Source organism: Jaculus jaculus, chromosome 2 (genome assembly GCF_020740685.1).
Source record: "Jaculus jaculus isolate mJacJac1 chromosome 2, mJacJac1.mat.Y.cur, whole genome shotgun sequence".
Classification (NCBI taxonomy): domain Eukaryota; kingdom Metazoa; phylum Chordata; class Mammalia; order Rodentia; family Dipodidae; genus Jaculus; species Jaculus jaculus.
Genome location: NC_059103.1, coordinates 76404072 through 76426190, shown reverse-complemented (window position 1 = coordinate 76426190; position 22119 = coordinate 76404072). Strand labels below are relative to the sequence as shown.

At 39.5% G+C, this 22119-nt stretch overlaps 2 pseudogenes; both read left to right on the top strand.

Annotated features, from left to right (window-relative positions):
* The first annotated feature begins 4105 nt into the window (after positions 1-4105).
* LOC101614428 lies at positions 4106-5780 on the top strand (annotated as a pseudogene).
* A 793-nt stretch (positions 5781-6573) lies between these two features.
* Positions 6574-9977, top strand: LOC105944556 (annotated as a pseudogene).
* The last annotated feature ends 12142 nt before the right edge of the window (positions 9978-22119 follow it).

The window sequence follows — 22119 nt, the reverse complement described above, 5'->3', positions numbered from 1 at the left end:
AGATCTATAGTTTAAAGGAAATGCACACATAGTAGAATCAGAGGCTGAAGAAAAACCATATATGTATTTAAAATGAGAGATGTATTAGTCAGGTTTCTCTAGAGGAACAAAATTCATATAATGAATTGTATTTTAAAAGGTTTCTTTTTTTGAGGGGGGTAGCTTATAGTAGTCCAACAAAAGCAGTCTGCAGGCTTGAAAGTCAAGGAATCAGGTAGCTGCTCAGTCCACATGGCTGGATGCCTCAGCAGTCTCAATCTAGCACTGAAGGCATGGAGGCTTTCTGGAAAAATCAAGCATTTCCAGTCCATGCTAGAAGGTGGAGAAAACTTTGTTCTAATGCTGAGGAAGGACAGCCAAACAATATAGATGCATGTGCATTTGAAGGCACTCACCAAGAGGCAGCACAGGCAGCCTGGTAAGAAGAAGGGGCTCTTTTCTCCCACAGCTTCCTTACATAGAGTTCCCTCTTGAAGGGCCACCCACTCTGTGGGAAGGGCTCACTACAGAGGAAGGACTTCCTCCTTCAGTCAATCCTTCCTGGAACCTACCTCAGAAACTCAACCAAGCGGATTCCTAACCACTATCAAGTTGACAACAGAACTTCACCTTCACAAGAGATTACCTTTAAACATAAAGCTGACAGAAAACAAGCAGAAAACTACCCAGGCAAAGAAACAGGGCTGGGTAGGGGAGATCCAGAGTTATATGTGTCCAGAAAGAGATCATAGGGCAGAGGGAGATGGGAACAGTTCAGACAACCATTTATTGTCCATTGAAAATGCATTCTTTCATTGGGTCCAAGTGTGTAGGAGGAAGACCTGATTGGTTTGCAGATTCAAGGCGGCTGACCACCAAGGCCAGCCCACCTAGGTAGTGTGCTAGACTCTAGAGGCCTCGAGGTGGTGGGGGGGTAGGAGGATTGCAACTGTTATAGATTAAACCAGATCAGTTAGGAGTCCCATTTCTGCCAAGGTGGAGTGGCATCTTCTGTTTCTCTCTTTGAGCTCCTCTACCTAACTGAAACTGCCTAAAAGAAGCTAGCATTCTCGTGAGTATTCTTCAGTTCCAGGATTAAGCAATGCATCTTGAACGTGCTGGACAAGTGTTCTATTACCTAACTTCGCCCTCATCCCCAGAATTAGTTTTATTTAAAAATTATGTATGCCTAAATGTTGGAGAACAATTCATAATGGTTATGCATTAGTGCCATAGGAAGGAGAAATAAAACTTTTCTTGGCAATCCTAACCTTGAGGAATTTACCTTTTCTTTGGCAGTTATCTTGGCTTGGCTCTGAGTTTTTTGAAGATATTACAAACTCTTTATCATATATATTTATTTATATTCAACCTATTCCTATGTACAAAGAAGTAATCAGATATTTATTTTTAGGCAATAATATCCTGTTTTAGTATCTAGACATGATTAGAATTTTATTATTATGGACTATAGCCTGTGATTTCCTTACAACAAAACTTTACAAGAAAATCATGTACTGTCTTTCAATGATAAGTTTATGCATAAGTATCTTTTATCTATCAAGTTCATCATACTTGATTTTCCTTAATTCTCCTTTTTTAAAATAATGCACAAAAATACTTTGTTTAACAGCCTGATGAAATACAAACATGAGAAAATGAGTGGAGACCCAACTTGGTAAAAGAAGTTAGTGAGGTATAAGAGGCCACTTGTATTTATGACAACCTCAACTTGTTAACAGATTTATCATTTATGGTAATGAGCCCCAGAATAATGTTAACGTAGACACCAATAATTTCATTGTTATATAATTCTTAATAGAACCAATATATAATTTTGGGCATTTTGTTGTTTCTCTGAAGTGCAAGAAACACTTCCTTTTATATAAAAACAGAATCTGGTGCTAGCTAGATGACTCAGCAGATGAGCATGCACTATGCAAGCATAAGGGCCTGAATAAGCCTGAGCACTGTGAAAAGCCAAGTGTGGCCATATATGCTTGTCACCCAGTGCTGAGGGAGCTGACGACAGGATAATACCTGGGACTCCTTAGTCAGCCAATCCAACCACCCCTCCCCCCAAAAAACATCCCTAGCAGCTCTGGGTTCAGTTATCTTGAGGAAATGAAGTGTACAAGCAACACACATGATACTTGAAGTCTTCTTCTGGCTTCTGTACACATACAGACACACACACACGCACATGCACGCACACAAACCAAGCAAACAGATCATGGGAAAAAAATCCAAGGTCTATTTTCTACTTACAATGATCTTCAGGGTAGTTAAAAAATGCATTAATAAATAAAGAAGTTTTTATGTTTTAATGAATACTCAAAGCCATGTGCTCAGAGTAATTGCACATATGTAATTTATGACAAAAACTTTTTAACAAGTGGACAGTGCTTTATAGTCCTTATACTTCTCTTCCTGTTGTCCACAGCAATCTTACATAACACTTGTTCTCAGGCATCTTTCATTATTTTCTCTGGAATAAATGAATGAAGGGAAAAAGGAATTTTCCATCGAATAAAAATATTAGCCACCTGCTGGAAGCATCATGCCTTATTTGCATCATTTGATAGTTATATTTTAAGAAAAGTATTCTTTAAAGTTTGGAAGTCATGTGGAAGATGCTGACTCCCTTTCACAGATCCAAGTAGAAAGAAACCACCAATAGCCAGCACCAAAAACATGAACAGCCAGAGCTCAATCTGCTTTCTCCACACTTTTGGTCTGGAATCCAGATTCACCCCTAAAACAAACCTTAGGGCTCTACCCCGAAATCCATCTACAGTTGCACCTCCTCCAGTAGGCAGCTGGAGATTTAAGCTGGAAACTTAGCCTTAAAAAATACTTGAGGCTATGGGGGACACACATTCACATTCCAAGATACAAAGCATTCCAAATTTGTATAGAAGTTATATGGAAGTTCTGTAAGTTAAGGTTGCATAACATAAGACAAAACCCAGAGTAAGTGGACTACATTGAATTAACAAAACTCAGACTTAAATATTGTGATTAAAACATTGCTGAATGAGCTCGCAATTAATCTTATGCTTCTTGATGTCATAAACTGAGAAAACACCCCCTAGTTTTTACTTGAATCTAGGACTTTGGGCTTTCTGCTGTGTTAGAGGGAACATGGCTTTGCAACCTGACACTAACTTATGAGTAATACCACCAGTTTTGGTACATCCACCTACATTGAGAGTTTCTTATATGTGAATGCACATCGATTTGTACTTTCTTTCCTTTGCTAGTCTCACCGCCCATCCTCCCTGACTCCTTTTCTGGTGCAGTAATGCCCATTCAGACCATGCACAGAGCTACATGAGGACTTCACTGGTGTCTAGCAGGCCCGGCCTGGCCCACACGCCTTAACTGCCATCACACAGGCTGCCATTCCTGGGGGCTCACCAGGATAATACACAGGATAGGAGATACACAGGCAATTATCTGATTTTCATTTTAACTACACCTTTTCCTGATTTTACTTATTCCCATTGCTTATTCATTATCACAGTTTCTCTTCTCATTAGCAACTACATTCCCAGAGAGCAAAGAATGAGAAGCAGCAAGCACAAATCAGCCTACTGTTGTAGAGAGTACCAACCTTCTTTAAAACACTTTGGAATAAGGTGTGCATTAACCATTGAGAAAAATAATTGTAGCAGAGCAATTGTTCAACAGGGGAGTAGGCATAAAAGACATAGTAAGATAAGAATGGAAGGGGAAACTGGACATACCTGTTACCACTGGGATCACAGGAACAAGCTAAAATTTCAGACTAAGTATCTAAAAGACACTAACATTGAATATATATTCATAGTATGTATGTGTTTTATGACTAAGGTAGGTATCTTTCAGTCTTACACAGAATTCTATGAGTAAATATTAAATAAGATTTTTAAATTTTTAATTTATTGTTGTACCCCTGTAGTTAAAAAGTGCATTACAAGAATCCAAATATTTAGTAGTTTGAAATGGTGAAAGGTTATTGTATTCCAAAGAAAGAAAGCAATTGTGCATTATCATTGGTAATCAATTAATGACCTGAGTCCCACTCTGGCCATGTTGAGCAGAACAGCCACCCCCTTCCCAGGCTCTGGGGTCAGGAGCTGCAATGTCTCAAGCGGTGCAGACAAATGGAACTCAATCATTGAGCAAAACATGGGAACTCAGTTTGTGTGAATTACAATGAACACTGCAGACCTCAAACTTCCCATGCAACTGAGGATGACCTTGAACTTGTGTTCTTCCTGCATCCTAGGTACTGGGATTACAAGAGGCAATAACAGATGGCTTGTAAATTGTGGTTTCACCTAGAAGTCTACACAGTGAGTTAATGTGCCCAATTTGTTGGATATGTTGACGAACACCATGACTACAAAGGAGTATTTGCATTGTTTGTGTGCAGATTGCATTATCACAGCCCTTAGAAGTGGCAACAAAGAGTGCTCTGCCAGGTGGGGGAAACAAAAAAAAACAAACTAGTCTCCAAAAGATCACTTAGGCCAGATCTAAACTTTAATGCACTCATCTAAAAAAATTATTCAAGTTGTGATGAGTTCAAAGCTCATCAGGAGAGAGTGTTAGCCAGGATCAACAAGCACAACAACCAGCAAGCCCTCAGCCACAGCATTGAGGAAGGACTGAAGATACGGGCCATGAACAGATTAAAGCAAGGCAAGCAGCAACTGATTGAAAATGGCAGTGGAGAAGATAATGGTGACAGCTCACACTAGTAATAAATCCACACACAATAATCAGGAAGCGGGCCCTCGTAACAAACGGACCAAAACTTCTGATGATTCTGGGCTTGAATTTGACAATAATGCTATAGCAGCAATTAATCCAGTAATGGATGGTAATAATGAAATTGAGTTAGTATTCAGTCCTCACCCCACACTTATGGAAAAAGATAGTGCACAGACAAGATACAGGAAGACTGCAAGCAATGCCAATGTTGATCACTTATCCAAATATCTAGCTGTGGGGTTAGCTTTAGAAGAACTTTGAAGCAAAGGAAAATCAAACCAGATGAACTTTGATACAGCCAGTGAGAAGCAGTATACCATTTATATAGTAACAGCCAGTGGCCGGTTCACTGTATTGAATGACTTTCTCTTTGGAGTTGGTCAGTGAGAAATACTGGAAAGTGAACAAGATCATGTACCCACCAAGGAGCACAAATAAGATTTTAAAAATACTGAGATGAACTTTTTATAGTTTATTTCTTTAATATTAAAGATGTACCATCATTACTTTCATGGACAGATCTTGGATATGTTCAGTTTTCTTTCTGAGCTAGAATTATGCTATTAGAATAATTTCCCCGTCATTTAAAATTTCACTTTTTGGAAGGGATTGTGGTATTTCAGTTATTCTTATTTCCTGTTATTAATATATAACTAAGTTATGTTCTAATGTACAATATGGTTCCTTTTGGAGTACTCTGACTCTGGAATTTTGCATAGTTCTGTGTCCTTTTTTGTTTGTTTGGATTTTGGTCTTTTGAGACAAGTTCTCAATCTATATCCCTGGCTGGATTGAAACTTTCTAGGTAGACCAGGCTGATCTTAAACTTGCAGTGATCCTCTTGCCTCTGCCTCCCAGTGCTGGGAATATAGGCATGCACCACTACATCTGACTTTAGTTCTATATTAAGACTCAGTTGACCTTCTTTGTCCTCTCTCAAAAGTTACTTTGGCCTAAAGTATATTACATAGTGTGCATTCTGACTTTCCCCTTGGAGCCTTTTATATATTTATAGTTTTTATGTAAACTGTAGCATTTGACCAAGCTCAAATTTACTATGCTGAAAAAGTTTTCACAGGATTATTCTTTTCATGAACTTCTGACCATGTGGAAGAGAAGCAAATAAAAAGCTTCAGTTGCATGAGAATATGGTTCATTATGAGACTTCACTTAAGAAAGAAGTTAAATTGGCACTAATACACATTCCTCAGTTCTATATTTGCTTTTTCTTTTTACTATAACTTCATCTCCTTTTTAATGTTTTTTTTTTGTTGTTGTTGTTGTTTGTTTGTTTTGTTTTTTGAGGTAGGGTTTCACTGTAGCTCAGGCTAACCTGTAATTCACTATGTAGTCTCAGGGTGGTCTCAAACTCACAGCGATCCTCCCACCTCTGCCTCCTGAGTGCTGGGATTAAAGGCATGTGCCACCATGCCTGGCTCTAGCTCCTTTTTAATATGTTTGATGTTTTTCCCTATTAAAATGCCTGAAAGATGGAGATATTTTGTACTTTAATCTTGATGAAAAGTACAAGATATATTTAAAGCTCCCCCTTTTCTTCTTGTAGCCAGATTGGGACTGCTGAGGCATTCAGCTTCATGGACTGAGCAGCTACTAGGTTCCTTGACTCTCAGGCCTGCAAACTGCTATTGTTGGACTGCCATAAGCTAATCCAATTAATTCCCTTTTAATAAAATTCATTCTATCTCCTCTGTTCCTCTAGAGAACCCTGACTAATACAAATTTGGTACCAGAAGTGGTTCTACAGAAACAGAATTGTAAGGATGGATTTTCTTTGTGAGCTTGTTGCTCTGTGGAGTTGGCTCTCCAACTTCAATGCCACTAAAGGCCCTACTGGTAATAAGGAAAGCACTTTTGCTGGTATTAAGAAGTGCACTTTTACATAATCAGATCTTTCAGAGTTTACTGGAAACTGGCTGTGAATTGACACTGATCCCAGGAGATCCCAAACAGCATCATAGCCCTCCAGTTAAAGTAGATGCTAATGGATATCAGGTAACCAATTGAGTTTTGGCAAATGTTAGAATGACAGTGGGTCCATTGGTTCCCCAAACTCATCCCAAGTTTATTTCCTCAGTCCCAGAATGCATAATTGGGATAGATATACTTAGGAGTTAGAAGAACCCCACATTGGTTCCTTGACTTGTGGAGTGTAGGCTATTATGATTAGAAAGGCCAAAAGGAAGCCATTGGATTTCCCTCCACTGAAGAAAACAATAAACCAAAAAAGTATCACATTCCTGGAGGGATTGCAGATATTAATGCCACTAAAAAGGACTTGAAGGATACAGGAGTGGTGGTTCCCACCTCATCTCCCTTTAACTCTTCTATGTGGCCTGTTCAGAAAACAGATGGATCCTGGAGAATAACAGTGGATTATCAGAAACTTACTCAAGTGGTGACTCAAATTGCAAATGCTATACCAGAGGTGGTTTCTTTATTTGAACAGATTAACACATCTCCTGGTACCTGGCATGCAGCTATTGATCTTGCAAATACTTTCTTCTCCATACCTGTCCATAAGGTCCACCAGAAGCAATTTGCCTTCAGCTGGCAAGGTCAGCAGTACACATTTACTGTTTTACCTCAAGGTTATATTAACTCTCCAGCCCTGTGTCATAGCTTAGTTCTCAGGGATCTTGATTGCCTGTCCCTTCCACAAGGTGTCACATTGGTCCATTATATTGATGACATTATGCTGATTGTATCAAATGAGCAGGAGTTAGCAACCACTTTAGAGTTTTTGGTACAGCATATGCACATAAGGGGATGGAAAATAAATCCACCCAAAATTCAAGGCCCTTCCACCTAGTGAAATTTATAGGGGTTCAATGGTGTGGGGCATGCAAGGATAGTCCTTCTAAGGTGAAAGATAAATTGTTGCACCTGGCCGCTTCTACCACTAAGAAAGAAGTACAATGTCTAATGGGCCTATTTGGATTTTGGAGAGAGCACACATCTCACTTGGGAGGGTTACTCTATCCCATATCCCAAGTGACTCAGAATGCTACTTGTTTTTAGTGGGGCCCATAACTAAAGAAGGCTCTTCAACAGATGCAGGCTGTTGTGCAGGCTGCTCTGTCCCTTAGTTCATATGATCCAGCAGATCCCAAGGAACTTGTGGTGTTGGTAGCAGATAGGGATGCTGTTTGGAGCCCTTGACAGGCCCCCATAGGTGAATCACAGTGGAAGCCCTTGGGATTCTGGAACAAGGCCCTGTCATCATCTTCAAACAATTATTCTTCCTTTGAGAGACAGCTCTTGGCCTGCTATTGGGTCTTGTTGGAAACTGAATGCTTGACAATGGACCATCAAGTTACTATGAGACATGAGCTGCCCATTATGAACTGGATGTTGTTATCTGACCCACTAGGCCATAAAGTTGGCTATGAACAGCAGCAGCCCATCATCAAGTGGAAGTGGTATACATGTGATCAGGCTCAAGCAGGCCCTGAAGGCACAAATAAGTGACATGAGGAAGTTGCCCAAATGCCTATGGTTTCTTCTCCTGTTGCAGTGCCATCTGCCCAAGCATGCACCTATGGAATCATGAGGTGTGCCCTATGATCAACTGACTGAGGAGGATAGGACTAGGGCATGGTATACAGATGGTTCAGCACATTTCAAGGGCGCCTCCTAGAAGTGGAAAGCTGCACCATTACAGCCCCTTTCTGGGACAATTCTGAGGGACTGTGGTGAAGATAAATCTTCACAATGGGCAGAATTTCAGGCAGTGCACATGGTTGTTCATTTTGCATGGAAGGAAAAATGGCCAGAAGTGAGGTCATATACTGATTTATGGGCTGTGGCCAATGGTTTAGTTGGATGGTCTAGGACTTGGATGGAGCACAATTAAAAACTGATGAGAAGGACATTTGGGGAAGGTGTATGTGGATAGAGCTCTCTGAATGGGCAAAGTACATAAAGATACTTGTGTCCCATGTTAATGCTTATCAGAAGGTATCCTCATCGGAGATTAATAATCAAGCTTACCCATTCTTTAGATAGTGGTCAACCTCTTTCCTCAGGCATCCCTGTCATTGCCCAATGGGCCTATGAACAAAGTGGCTATGGTGGCAGGAATGCAGTTTATACATGGGCCCAACAACATGGACTTCCACCAACTGAGGTTGACCTGGTTACAGATGCTGCTGAGTGCCAACTCTGCCAGTAGCAGAGACCAACTGTGAACCCTTGATATGATAGCATTCTTCTGGGTGACCAGCCACCATCTTGGTGGCAGTTTGACTTCATTGAACCACTTCCATCATGGGAAGGCAGTCTATTCCTTAATGGAATAGACACATATTCTGGGTATTTGCTTTTCCTCCATGTACTGCTTCTGCTAGAATGTCTTGTCTACCATCATGGTATTCCAAACAGCATTGCTTCTGACGAAGAAACTCATTTCACAGCCAAGGAAGTATGGCAGTGGGCTCATGATCATGGAATTCACTGGTCTTGCCATGTGCCCCACAACACTGAAGCAGCTGGCTTGATAGAATGCTGGAATGGCCTTTTAAAGAAACAGATACAGCACCAATCACTTGGAGGGTTGGGGGAGTGTTCTCCAGCAAGCTGTATGTGCTCTGAATCAGCATCTTACATATGGTACTGTTTCTCCTACACCTGGATCACAGGTCCAGGAATCAAGGGGTGGAAATGAGAATGGTCCCACTTACCATCAGCCCAAGTGATCCATTAGCCAAATTTTTGCTTCCTGCTCCAGCAAACTTACACTCTGCTGGCCTCGAGGTCTTGGTTCCAGAGGAGGTAGTGCTTATTCTAGAAGACACAAAGAACAGCCCATTGAACTGGAAGCTAAGACTTCTCCCTGGCCACTTTGGGCTCCTGATACACTTCAGTGAACAGGCTCAGAAAGGTGTTACAGTGGTATCATGGGTGATTGATCCAGACTACCAAGGGGAAATCTGATTGCTCCTCCACAATGGAGGTAAGAAGACTATGTCAGGAGAGCAGGAGATACTTTAGGGTGCCTCTTGGTATTGCCATGTCCTGTTATCAAAGTCAATGGACAATTTCAACAATCCAATCAAGGCAGTGAGATAAGTGGTCCAGTTTCTCCAGGAATAAAGTTATGGGTCACCACTCCAGATAAAGAACCAAGACCTGCTGAGGTGATTGCTGAAGGAGGAAGAAAAACAGAATGGGTAGTAAAAGAAGGTAGTTACAAATACCAGCTAAGGCCACATTACTAGTTATAGAAAGGAGGACTGTAATTGCCATGAGCATTTCTGTCCTACCTTGTTAAAAGTGTTTGTACACATCTACACCAATATTAAAATGTTTTTGTTCTTCCTCTACTTCTCTATTAGGTACTTAATACTCATTAAGATCATATCACTAGTTAATTGCTGTTGAATTTATATTTTACCTATTATATTAGAGACTAAGCATTCCTCAAGAAACCTTGCTTTGCATGGGGGGAAGATTGTGTGTTTCCAGTTGTATGAGGGATAGTTATATCATGTTAGGCAGAGTTATGTCCTTGTACTGTCTTCATGTGGAAATTAAGTATGATGTGAGGAGATATGGTTTAGTGTCAAGTTGACAAGGGGTGGACTTGTGATGATTATGTTTTGTGTCAACTTGATCTGTTTAGAAATCCACAGACATTCCTCACAAGTGAATCTCTGAAGTTTCTTTCAGGAAGGATTAACTATGGGAGGAATCCTTCCCCCAGGGAGAGCCCTTCCTCCAGTGGGTGCCCCCTCTTTGAGGAGGGTCTTTATTTAAGGAAGCTCTGGAAAGGACAGTATCCCCTCCTCCCACCTGGCTGCCAGTGCTGCTTGCTCCTTGCTGCTTTCCAGTGTGGACTGAAGAGCAGCAGCTCTCCAGGAAGCCTCCAGGCCTTCAGTGCCAGATTGGTACTGCCGAGGCATCCAGCCTTGTGGTCTGAGCAGCCACTGGGTTCCTTGACTCTCAGGCCTGCAAAATGCTATTGTTGGACTGCCATAAACTAATCCAATAAATTCACTTTTCATTCAATTCATTCTCTTGGTTTAGTTTCTCTAGAGAACCCTTACTAACACAGGTGGTGATATCTTAAAGGAGATCTCTTTGCCTAGACAACACAGCATTTGCTGACAGATTGCCTGTGTAGCACTTCCCTTACATTCTATAAATAGCCAGAAGCCTTTTATAAGGTGAGAACAGAGGATCTCCTGGTTGCTATGGCTGTCTTCCTGAGGGTATTAACTGGTGAGACTGTGGATCAAAACAAGGTCTAGCTGACAAGAGTCTGAATCAAGATAAGACTGACCAAAAAAAATGGTTATTACAAAGTTCTGAATTTGAGTATTTGATACTGGCAAAGCTTCAGGGTATGAACTTTGATTCTACTGTTTTTGGCAGAATGCCTACTCTAGTCTTACAATCAATATAAAAGCATAAGCAGGGAACAAAAGCCAAACAGAACTTGTGAATCATTTCTGAAAAGGTTTCCCATTCCTATCTTAGAACATAGAGAGAAAGCAAACAATGTCTCAGAGTTGTGAGAAGGCCAAATTTTAGGTGAATGGCTGATGGGGAGTTTTGTTTGCAAACCAAAAATCTAAAATAAAAAGTGCTTTCCACGCTCCTTAAAGAGCTAACTATTCAAAATGTATTTGTGGGGCTGGAGAGATGGCATAGGCAGTTAAGGTACTTGCCAAAAAAGCCAAAAGACCCCAGTCTGAATCACATAAGCTAGATGCACAAGGTGGTGCATGTGTCTGAAGTTTGTTTGCAGTGGCTGGAGGCCCTGGAACATTCATTCTCTTTCTGTCTGCCTTGTTCTCTCTCCCTCCCTCTCTCTCTCTCTCTCTCAAATAAATACATTTATTTTTAAAAAAATGTATTTGTATTAGCATCTAAACTTCTTCTCCTTCCTAGGTCCTTCAACTTGTTATTCAACTATTATTTAGTATTACCTATCCAGTTAGTCTATCTTTGAATGTCTTTCCTTTCTGTATTTGATATTGAAAGGGTCACTCTGTATCTTGAGATGTTTTATTATAAAATTATGCACTAAAGAGATGACAAATATCCCACCATTCTCAGTTTGTTCAGTCTCCCTACTTAGCAATGTATGTCAACTCTTCTTTAACGGCACAGATCCTACAGCTTTGGAACTGTTACTTTCATTGTGAGCTCACATCTCTTTTTCAGCAGAGCTTAAAGTTCATGGTTTATCATTCAAATAATTTGCTACTAGAATCTTAATAATTTCTTTCATTTCTTTCTCTCACGCTCTCTCTCTGTATATATATATATTATATATATGTATGTATGTATATATTAGCCATATGACAAAAATCTTAGTTTTAATTAAACTTAGACAATACCCTTCCCTTGAGCAGCAATCAAATGGTTTACCATGGAGCAAAACACAGTGTTACCTGTATATCCACATGTATATCCACAAAATTCAAAGATGTAAGTAATGCTGCCCGGAAAATACATTTATCATGTAACTAAACAAAATAATAATTTCATGTATTATCATTCTCAATTCTTCTACATTGCACCCTCCTCTAAGCCTTTATCAACTGAAATGTTTGCCTTATAAATTAACCAAAAATGCCAGGCACACTGGTGTAAGTTTACAATCTTAGCTAGTGAGGAGATTGAGGCGGGAGAATTCTAAATTCTAGACAAGCCTGATAAACTCAAAATAGCTTATTAATAGAGCACTTGTCCAGCATGTATGAGGACCTAGAGTCAATCCTCAGTATCAAAAACATGAATTTAAAAAATGGAGAAATTACAGATAATTCCTCATGAATCTTTATCCCTTGAGCAGTGAAATAATCATAATTTCCACCAGCCTGCATAGCACTTTCCAGATTCATTTCTAAGTGTCCTGCTAGCCAAGAAAAACATGTAGAGTCTTCGTCAATAGTCTTGTCATCTATTTCTGATGGGCAACCAAGATCATTTGGTACTAGCCTGTATTGTTTTGGGGGGCCTTAGGAGCCTTCTTGAAAAATAACACACTTGGAAGTATTCCACTCCATCCACCAACTTTTGAGACAGGGTCTTTCATTGGCTTGGGCCTCACCTATTAAAGTACACTGACTGGTCAGTGAGCCCCAAGGATCCCCCTGTTTCTGCTTCCTTAGTGCTGGGTTTACAGGTGTATGCCACCTGTCTCCATGCTTGTGAGGCAAGTACTTTATCAACTGAACTATCTCCCCAGCCCACATTTCCATACTTTTCTTTTAGCTTCCTCTTTACTACTACAGATAGAATATAAATTTCACTAATTTAGTAACTTGACCTTTCTGTTCCCAGCTTTATTACTAGTGTCTAGAGAAGTGCCTGCTTGGCACAAGGTAGGTTCTCAATAAAAACTGTTATAATATATGAGTGATTATATGTTCTAGATATGTGTGCTTGGATTAAAATTGATCAGTTCAGATGCAGAATGTTTCACTAAGTTGTCAAAAGTGATTTGAGCTCTCCTCAAAGAGGTTAATAGTAAGTGTTCATTTTGATTAGAGAAAGATGAGAAGAGTGTGACTTTATGAAGCAGCCTTGGAACACTTTCTAAAGTCATAATAGGACTTGGATTTTTCAAATAACTATCATTAGTGAAACTGCTTTGAGAGATTTTCAGCTCTGGCCCAAGTGAAGCCACGTGGACTAGATGTGTCCTTTCATACACAATGGGGGCAAACAGACAAGGCTTTTCAGAAGGAAAACAATAAATGACCTCTACAATTGCCTCAACTGGAAGGCTGGAGAGAGTTTCTGCTTGTAGAGGAAGAGGAGCAGGCAGATCAGGTAAAAGCAGAGATCCCCCATGAGCTTCAGAGATGAGATTTGTTTGTGGGAAAAAATGACAAGTTAACAAAGAAATGAACTAGAGATAAAATTGTTAAGAGAGAGAGAGATAAAGAGAGGGAAGAGAGATGATAAATAATGAGAGATAATATAAAGGAAAGATCTTAGGAGGAATGTCTGCAGGTCTTCAGAAAAGTGCTGATCAATAGCAAATGAGGAAATTGCCCAAGACTGGGAAACCTCCATATAACCTATTATTTCCCACATAATTTTTCTCATAATTTGATGTCATTTGTTTTTGCCTTATTCCATCAACCATGACAAGATATTGATGGACCCAGTATTGGTCAGTTAACAACAGCCACTATGAGGTCATGAATGCAATCACTACTTTGTGTGCAGAAGACAGCATTTCACAGGACGCCTCCTCATCCCCTGGCTTTTACATTCTTTCCATCACCTCTTCCACAATGTTCTCTGAACCATGGTTAATGTGATAAACACGTCTTATTTGGTATTGAGCATGTAACTGTCATGCCTTCTTAACACTTTTATGAGTCACAGGTCTTCCCAGGTTTATATAATATCATTCAGTGGCACATATAGAAAGAAAAAGCTTCATTGACTAAAAGTGATAGAAGCACTAATCTATGGAAATAACATTTAGAAGGCAATTAAATTTCCCATCAGTTTTTGACTAGGGTTTAGTACCCGACATGGATTCTCTCTTGTGGAATGGGCCCCAAATCCAATGAAATAGTGGTTGGTTACCCCCAAAATAGTCCTCCCACAATTACACCAGTGCTTACCTAGCTGGCAGGTTGTCTAACTCTCCCAGTGCACTGCTAGGTAGGATTTTTGATTATTCTCCTCCAGCAACCTGCATAACACTTTTAGCACTATGACAGCTAACCAGCAAGAAGAAGATTTCCAGCCCCGTTTCAACTTATAAAATCATTTTTCTTTTTTTTTTTTATTTTTGACATTTTCATACATGTATATAATGTATTTTGATCCTGTTATTTTTCCCTTCCCACCAATAGCCCTTTTCTTCCATATTAATGCCTATATTAATCCTCCTTGTAACCCATTGAATTAAATTAGAGTTGCTTGCAAGATCAACTTGGAATGGACAACTTCTGAATGGCTACACTGCTGATAAACCTGACTCCCTGTCTCCCAGCCTCTATTAATTGCCATTAGTTACTGTAAGGGGTATCAAATTTCATGAACCCTTCCCCATCAATGATGTGCTGTTGGTAGGCTCAATTTTGTGAAGGAAACTGTAGCTATTGTGAATTCACGAGTGTAACAAGTATATCATATCCAGAAGACAGCATTTGGCAGCCCTCCTCCCCATACTCTTGATATTAAATTCTCTTCACTCCCTTCTGCAAGGTTTGCTGAGCTATTAGGGGTATAGATGGTATAGATGTCCTGTTTGAGGCTGAGCACACAGTAGTACCTTTGCCCAATACGCAAGAAACTTCTATGATTGAAGCTTCAAGCAATGCTAGTCTAAGGGAACCAATATAAACAGTTAAAAGGCAGTTTGACATAGTACCCATTTAGGATAACCACAAAGTAGTTCCCCATAGGGCCTATGTCACCATCCACAGGCTTTTAGCTAGACTTGCAGTTCCAGACATGAATTCCCACCTGTAGTGCAGGTCATATATCCAATAATAAAGCAGTGGATTATTCCCATAACATTGTACCTATGGGCATATCTTGCCTGGAAGGTCTATTGTAAAATACACAGAGCTCAAAGATAGGTAAGGTTGTTAGGGACTCTTCTCCCCCAGCAGCTTGTATAGCACCTTCTAATATGAAGAAAACTAGCCATCAAGAAGGAAGCTTCCAGCTCAGTTTTTCTATGTCCTGTAACTGAAGTGTGTGTTATATTCAACAAAAGGGAATATCATTTAATTATAAGTATTTTAAGTAGTTTATTTCTTACAATGATTATATGAAGTATTATTATTCTCCTCATTTTAAAAGCATCAGACAAAGGCAGAGAGATAAATTACCTTTCTCAGCATCCTCATATGTAAAATCCAGGCCTCTGCTTCTAGATGTCATGCTCTTAACTAACATTTTATGTCTCTTGTTATAATGATGATAAGTATAGTGTAAAATATCATCATTGTATCTACATCAGTACATTTTGTTTAAGACTACCTAGAAAATACAGTGGGATGTATTTACATGTACTTTAGTATAAAATCTTCATTGTGATATGAATACCTGCTCCCCACCTTTGGTATAATTGCAGGGCAACTTCTATTTATTCAGGATCTCTGAGAACAATGTCATTCATACATACCTGAATTTTTGTAATATCTTCCTAGGATTCATATTAACAGATCGCACATGTCACAAATGAGACTTATATCCATATTTATCATTTAGCATGGACCAATCATCTTCAGTTGTAAGTATGCACTCACTCACAAGAAGGATCATGCCTGAGACTATAGTAGACCAGGTTCATTCATCATAATATCAAATGGATATATGTATGGAATACCTGTTTCTGTAGCACTCACATTAGACATGTCATTTAATGTGACAAAAACCCAAGTCTGTGGGTACTGTAATCTATGTGAATAAAACAAACACTTTTGAATCCTCTATTTTCCTTTGCAGATGTTCAATTAAACATATCCTTCTAAAAAAATGTCTTGATTTGCCATTTTTATGATATTTGCCTTATTTTTCTACTTTTACCAGATAGCTGTGAATTCTCTAGCTTTCCTTATGGATTCCTGTCTACAATCAAGGATCTATGTAGTGGTAAATTCTAGGTAATTTATGATATTTTATTCAAGGTATGGAGTACAGAGCACAGAAATCTAGACAATGTCTATTAATATTGTTTTATACTTTAGAATTCTTGAACAAACAAAAATCTCTAAATAATAGTCCTTACTAGAGAGATTTTAGAACTCAAGTCTCTTTATTCAGCATAGTGGATTGATACCTACAAAAACAGTTCTGGGATGGACAGATGGCTAAATGGTTAAGGCACTTGCCTGCAAAGCCTAATGAACTGGGTTCGATTCACTGGTACCCACATAAATCCAGATGCATGGAGTGGCACATGCATCTGGAGTTCACTTTCAGTGGCTGCAGGCCCTGGCACACCAAGTTTCTCTCACTCTCTTTTATTTCTTATCTTGCAAATAACAAAAAATAAAAACATAGTTCTTATAAAATGAATGATATTCTCCCCAAAATATATTGAAGACCAACACCTATGAAAGGAACCTCATATTAGTCTGGGCTCCTTAGGGGAAATAGAACCAATAAAATGAAACATCATTATGAAGGGGATTTATTGGATGATATTATGGCAGTTTAACAATAGCACAGGCTTCAACATTGAAGACCCTAGTGGTGGCTTAGTCCATGTGGCTGGATGCCTCTGTCTGCAGTCTCAATTTGTAATAGAAAGCCTGGAAGTTTCCCAGAGAGCACTTGGTCTTCATTCCATGTTGCAAGGTTGATAATACTTGGTTTCCATGCCAACAAAGAAGAGCCAAACAGGGAAGATGCACTTTTGAGTCAATTGAGGTTGGGGGTAGCCAGGTACAAAGCACTCACCTGCATGTAACAGAAGCAGCAAGGCAAAAAGGGGCTCTGTTCTCTCAGAGCTTTCTTATATATATAGCCTACAACCAGAAAGGCTTCCTTCTCTGGAGGAAGGACTTCCTCCTTCAGTTAATTCTTCCCAGAAACAACCTCATAGATGGGCCCAAGACACATGTCTCTGAATTCTTAATCTGATCAAGTTGGTAACAGAATTTAGCCGTCACAGTCTTAATAATGAGCTTCCATGACTGAATCCTTATAGCTGCATAAGAAGGAAGAGGAGAGAACCACAGCAACCCATGGCCACTGGGACCCAGAGATCTTTGTCTGCCTCGAAACTGCCAGCATGGAGTTATGACCACATAAAGCCCTATACATTGTAACTCCAGAATCATGAACTAGCACAAGCTTCTTTTTGTTAAAATGTAATCTGTGGTATTGTGTTCTTAGCAATATAAACTGTGTTGATTAAGGAACAGCCTCCACACTCCCTTCCGAAGGAACCAAGATTTCAGACAACTTGATTCCAAACTCTCAGCTTCTGAAATTCTGAGATCATGAACAGGTGTTATTTAGGCCATTGCCTTTGGGGTTATTTATTACTACACACCAGAAAATGAGTCTTCACACACCCTGTTATTGCAGGCCCTCAATGACCAGCATTAATGACAGATAAATCTGGAACCAGCAACATGACACAGATTATTAAGGAAACAAAGAACCCATTGATACTCACAAGCAGTATGGTATTCTTTGCTTTTCCTTCCCTTTCCTTGTTTCAACTTTATTTATTTATTTATTTAGTTGAGAGAAACAGACAGAGAGAGAAAGAGGGAGAGAGAAAGAGAGAGAATGGGCATGCCAGGGCTTCCAGCCACTGCAACTCCAGACGTGTGCGCCCCCTTGTGCATCTGGCTAAGGTGGGTCCTGGGGAATTGAGACTTGAACCGAGGTCCTTATGCTTCACAGGCAAGCGCTTAACTGCTAAGCCATCTCTCCAGCCCATTATTTTAACTTTCGAAATAAAATTTACATTATACACTGATGTAAGTTAACTTGGGCTGTGGGAGATAGCTCGGTGGATAAAGTGCTTGCCTTTCAAACATGAGGATCTCAGTTAAATCTCCAGTATCCAAACATAGACTGTTGGGTATGGTGGATTTGCCTATAATCTCAACACAGGTAGAGACAGGGAGATACCTGGGACTCAGTGTCCAGCTATTCTTGACTGACTTGTGGAGTCCAAGCCAATGAGAGTCCCTGTCTGAAAAAAGTAGATACATTCCCAAGAATAACACCTGAGGTGGTCCTTTGGCCTCCACATGCATCCATACTTCCACATGTTCACAATAAATTAAAGAAGTTAAACTTCCCTTTAGTCTATAGTCAAATGGGTCTATTCTTGTTTTCAGTAAAATAATTTCTAACAAGTTTACATTTTATGAGGCCATAATTTCACATAGCCCTTGTTCTAGAACCTATGATCACTTACTAAATATGGAAACATGTAAAAAATGAGAGGAAAATCTTTAAGGAGTTTATGATTAATTGGGTGTAGGCAAGACATGGATAAAATTTTTAAATCACTGAAAGGCAATTTCTATGAATTTCTAAGTTGAATCATGTAAAAATGCTCCAAAGTTCAAAACTGGTGAAAAACTTTCATAGAAAAACTGTCAACTTTTAACATTACATATTAAGGGCTAGAAAATTGTTCAGCAGTTAAATGCATATTTTCCCCAAGCAAAGCATGAGGAGGGCTGGAGAGAGCAGTTAAGATGCTTGCCTTCAAAGCCAAAGGATCCTTGTTCGACTCTTCATGACCCATGTAAGCCAGATGCACAAGGGTGCGCATGTGTCTGGAGTTCACTTGCAGTGGCTAGAGTCCCTGGTGTGCCCATTCTCTCTCCCCCCCTCTCTCTCTCTAGTAAATAAAGAAAATGTATTTATAAAAAAGCATGAGGACCCTGAGGCAGCCAGAGTTTGAATCTCCAGAATGTACATTAAAAGTGCTAAGCAGAGCCGGGTGTGGTGGCGCATGCCTTTAATCCCAGCACTCGGGAGGCAGAGGTAGGAGGATTGCCATGAGTTCAAGGCCACCCTGAGATGACAGAGTTAATTCCAGGTCAGCCTGGACCAGAGTGAGACCCTACCTCAAAAACCAAAAATAAATAAATAAATAAATAAATAAATAAATAAATGTGCTAAGCATGGTTGCACGGCCTGCAATCCATAAGTTAGGAGAGACACAGGAATTTCCAGAGCTCATGAAAAACCAACATACTCTGGTATCAGTAAGAGATTCTGACTTACAAAAGAACAGGATCAAAAGTGATGGAACAGATCATACATTCCACCTGGTCCACCACATAGATGCACATCTGGAAACTCATGGGGTACTGCAAGGGCACATATCCATGCACACACTATACACACACACACAACATAAAACACACACACATATGAGCAAAACAAAATTTAAAATAAAGTACAATTACATATTGAATATGTACACATATAATATTTAAAAATCAGCTTTGTTTTTTGAAGGCTTTTTTTAACTTGCTCTCTCTACTGTTAACCACTATCTTCTTTCTTATATGCCATGTAATAGGACAATATGACTAACATGCAAATTACTTACTGGAAAATTTACAAATATGTCAAAATTAAATAACATACTCTTGAATGATCAATAGGTCAAATAAGAAATTAAGATGGATCATAAAGACCTTTGAGACAAATGTAGTAGGAAGCTCAACATACTAAAATTATTTTTGGTTCAATGTATAGGTTTGGACTTTACAATAGTGCAAAAGTGATAAGCACTTAGTAAAACACAAACTTTATAATTCAAATTTTGGTGTCTTCTTGAGATTGTGGTATGGTATGGTCATCTCTTGTGCTGCTAGACAGCTAGATAGCAGCAGTACCCTGTCAGACACATGTTCATTAAGAAGAGCAGCCAGTGTTCGATAGTGGACTCTCTTGCCAGAGTACTCAGAGGCCTTGTTGTATGTTTTCAAATTCTATCATGTCTACAAAATACCTGTGTGTGTGTACATGGGCTATTAACCATTTAATTATAAAATAGGCTAAACTAAGTCATACTCTTAAATCTATTAAATACATTTTTGATTTATAGCATTTATCATCTATGATGTATTTGGGTATATAATCTTGACTCTTCATGATGGATATTAGGAGTAAGGTAGCTTCTTTTGTAAGTAGTTAGGGACACAAGCCCAAAACAGCATAGACATCAACCTACCTTGATAAAACTAGAAGGCAACCCTAGTCCAAATGTAAACCTGATTCATCAATCTGACAATCATGGACAACCCTTTGTTTAATTTCTTGTCTCTTCCACCTTCTTGAAACCTTTTGGTGGGTCATTTTCCCACCTGTGGGAATCTACATTTCTTTGTTTAACTCATCATAGCAGGAGCACCCTCATATATTTAAGGCAACAAAACTTAATCTATTCTGACTCAATTTCTTATTTACATCATCAGGAAGATTTAAAAAAAATGCAAACCACCTTAGCAGTTCCCAGCTCAGGCCTCCTCCCAATCAGGAGCTGCAATAGTTTGAATGTGTGACCCCATAGACTCAGGAATTAAAAATAAATTATTTAAGCTGGGTGTGGTGGTGCATGCCTTTAATCCTAGCACTCAGGTGGAAGAGGTAGTAGGATCACTGTGAGTTCAAGGCCACCCTGAGACTACATAGTGAATTCCAGGGCACCCTGGACTAGTGTGAGACCCTTCCCCAAAAAACAAAAATAAAAAAAATATCCATTTTCAGAGAAAAGGAGAGACAGGTACAGAGAGAGAATGGGTGCACCAAGGCATCCAGCCACTGCAAACAAACTTCAAATGCATGCGCCCTCTTGTGCATCTGGTATAGGTGAGTACTGGGGAATAAAACCCGGATCCTTAGGTTTTGCAGACAAACACCTTAACTGCTAAGCCATCCCTCCAGTCCAGACTTAAGCATTTTTAAGAAACTTTCTACTTGAGCACCAGACAGGCAGATTACTGCTATACAAGGGCATGTAACTGGGGATGGATCTTGAAGTCCAGCCCTAAGGTGTATTTGGGGGTGGATATGAAGTGAAGCCTAATGGTGTATTCAGAGCAGTTTGAGTTCTGGTGATTCCTGCTTGTTGATGATGCTGGCTGTTTGGTGATGTCTCTTTGCTTTCATCTATGAAAGGTAGCCAGCTTCCTCTGCCACTGATAGCATTCCCCTGGAACTTGTAAGCCTGAAATAAATCCCTTTCTCCCATAAGCTGTGTCTGGTTGGATATTTGTCACAGCAATAAGTAGCTGATTGCAACAGGAGCTTTCTGTTCTATTTTATTTTCTAAAATAAAATGTTGCTTAATTTATCTTCATGCCATGTCTTCTCTCTTCATTATTTGAGGGTTGCAAGACAAGTACTCAAGAAAAACTATTACTATTTACTCAATAAGCAACTGCATACATATCAAAACATCATACCATATATAGATTCATGATAGTTGATTGATAGATAATTAAAAATCAAATTGAGGTGTCTAGGGATATGACTTCTTAGTGGATAAGAGCACATCCTGAGCAGATATGAGGACCTGAGTTCAATCCCAGCAAACACGGTTACAGGCACTTATGCCTGTAACGTCAGCACTTGGTAGGGGGATGGAGATAGAAGGATAGAAGGGTGACTGAGATGCCCTGCTCAGCCAGTCTAACTGAAAAACAGAGAGCTCCAGGTGCAGTGTCTCAGGGAAATAAGGCAGAGGAGGGATAGAAGAGGACCCCTGACGCCTTTTCATATAACACACACACACACACACACACACTACAAAATAAAAAGGTTGATTTGTAAATTTAAATACCAAGATTACCACTAATGAAATTTAGTTGGAAAAGATTACTGTTCTTTCCAGGATCCACATATTCCCTTTCCCATTATGCCTCTTTCTTTTCTCTCAAA